The sequence below is a fragment of the Orycteropus afer genome, unplaced genomic scaffold (assembly GCF_000298275.1).
Source record: "Orycteropus afer afer isolate SDZICR_OR568_19922 unplaced genomic scaffold, OryAfe1.0 scaffold00006, whole genome shotgun sequence".
NCBI classification, from domain to species: domain Eukaryota; kingdom Metazoa; phylum Chordata; class Mammalia; order Tubulidentata; family Orycteropodidae; genus Orycteropus; species Orycteropus afer.
Genome location: NW_006921593.1, coordinates 31,300,154 through 31,302,357, shown reverse-complemented (window position 1 = coordinate 31,302,357; position 2,204 = coordinate 31,300,154).

Sequence of the window (2,204 nt, the reverse complement as noted above, 5' to 3'; positions counted from 1 at the left end):
GAGGTGACTAGATGATGTGTTGTTGTGTATAAGGATTTAGACCGGCTGTTCAGCTCTGGGACCAACACAATTTGCTATAAAATGACCTTTGCACCTGAGCTTGTGGTGCTCAGAGTCCTTGCCACATTCAGGGCAGAGTAAAAAATAAAGTAATAATGGAACATCAAAGCAGTGGAAATCTTCCAGAGGCAGATAAATAAATGCTGGTAATAACAGAAGGGGAAGAAATGGGGAGGAGAAGTGTAAACAGAGGAGAAGAATGTGAGAATGGCTATGGGACTTTAAAGGAGCGTTTTCCAAGGACTATTTCAAGAAGAGGTCCCAGCATGATGCAAGTGGTTTCTGATCTGCTGCTAATATAAAGGCTGGAGGATCAAACTCCCAGTGGTGTGACAGAAGAAAGGCCTGGATATCTGCTTCTGTAAAGACTGCAGCTGTTGAATAATTTCTAAGAGTCAAAAAAAAGTTAAAACAATGCTAGAGGTTCATTAGCTGATCATACACTTCATGAATCAGACAACACATAGTATAAGACTGGGTATTGCACCTGCGATGAGGGACTATGGAGTTTTATAGGCCAAGGAACAAATAAAGTAGGGAAGTCCATTTCGACTGGTCATCAAAACGTCCCTGGAAATCTTTTCTGCCTCAGAATTGTATTTGGCTAAGAAGACAACTATCTCGTGTCTGTCGTTTTCTTGGACTGTGGTGGCTTGTATGTTGCTGTGAGGCTGGAAGCTATGCTACTGTATTTCAAATACCAGCAGGGTCACCCGTGGTGGACAGGTTTCAGAACTGGACATGAAATGAGAAATACCATTGCTGATGTCAGATGGACCTTGGCTGAAAGCAGAGAATGCCAGAAAGAGTTTTACCTGTATTTTATTGACTATGCTAAGGTATTTGACTGAGTGAATCATAAAAAAAATTATAGATAACATTGGGAAGAATGGGAATTCTGAACACTTAATTGTGCTAATGCAGAACCTGTATGTAAACCAAGAGGCAGTCATTTGAACAGAAGAAGGTAATACTTGTTTTAAAATCAGGAAAGGTGTCCCGTCAGTGTTGTATCATTTCACTATACTTAGTCAACTTGTATGCTGAGCAAATCATCTGAGAAGTAGGACTCTATGAAGAAGTATGCTGTATCAGGATTGGAAGCAGACTCATCAACAACCTGTGATATGCAGCTGTTATAACCTTACATGCTGAAAAGTAAGGGGACTTGAACCACTCACTGATGAAGTTCAAAGACCACAGCGTTCAGTATGGATTACACCTCAACATAAAGAAAACAAAAATCTTCACAACCAATGAGCAACATCACCATAAACAGAGGACAGATTGAAGCTGTCAAGGATGCCATTTTACTTGGATCCACAATCAATGCCCATGGAAGCAGCAAGAAATCAAAGGATCTATTGCACTGGACAAATCTGCTGCAAAAAGCTTCTTTAAAGTGTTCAAAAGCAAAAATGTCACTTTGAGGACTAACGTGCCACTACCCCAAGCTGTGGTATTTTCAATTACCTCATATGCATGCAAAACCTGGACAATGAGTAAGAAAGATCAAAGGACAACTGATGAATTTGAATGATGGTGTTGGTGAAGAATACTGAAAATCCACGGACTGGCAGAAGAACACACAGATGTGCCAGAGTGCTCCTTAGGAGCAAGAATGGTGAGACTTCAGGTCATGTACTTTGGGCATGTTACCAGGAGAAACCAGTCCCTGGAGCAGAACATCATGCCTGGTAAAGTAGAGGGCCAATGAAAAAGGGGATGACCCTCAACGAGATGGATTGACACAGTGGATGCAACAATGAGCTGAAACATAGCAAGGTTGTGAGGATGGTGCAGGACTGGGCATGTTTCATCTGTTGTACACAGGGTCACTATGACTTGGAACTGACTCAACGGCACCAAACAACAAGATGACAAACGATGTGCAGGCCTCAAGAAACCAGTGCCTGTGAGCTGGTTGCAGGTAGCCAGGTGTCTGCCTGTCAGGAACATAGGAGTTAAAGAGCAGAAATTGTTAATTATATATAAACCTAATTACATTCTAAAAGATAGGTCACTTATTATTTTAAACTTTTGCCCTGAAACCAGGTAGTAATCATATTCTGCAGGCTTAGCTTAAGTGACTCCATCTTACTGTTAGCTTCCACAGCTACTCAACAAAACAAAACAAAACAAAC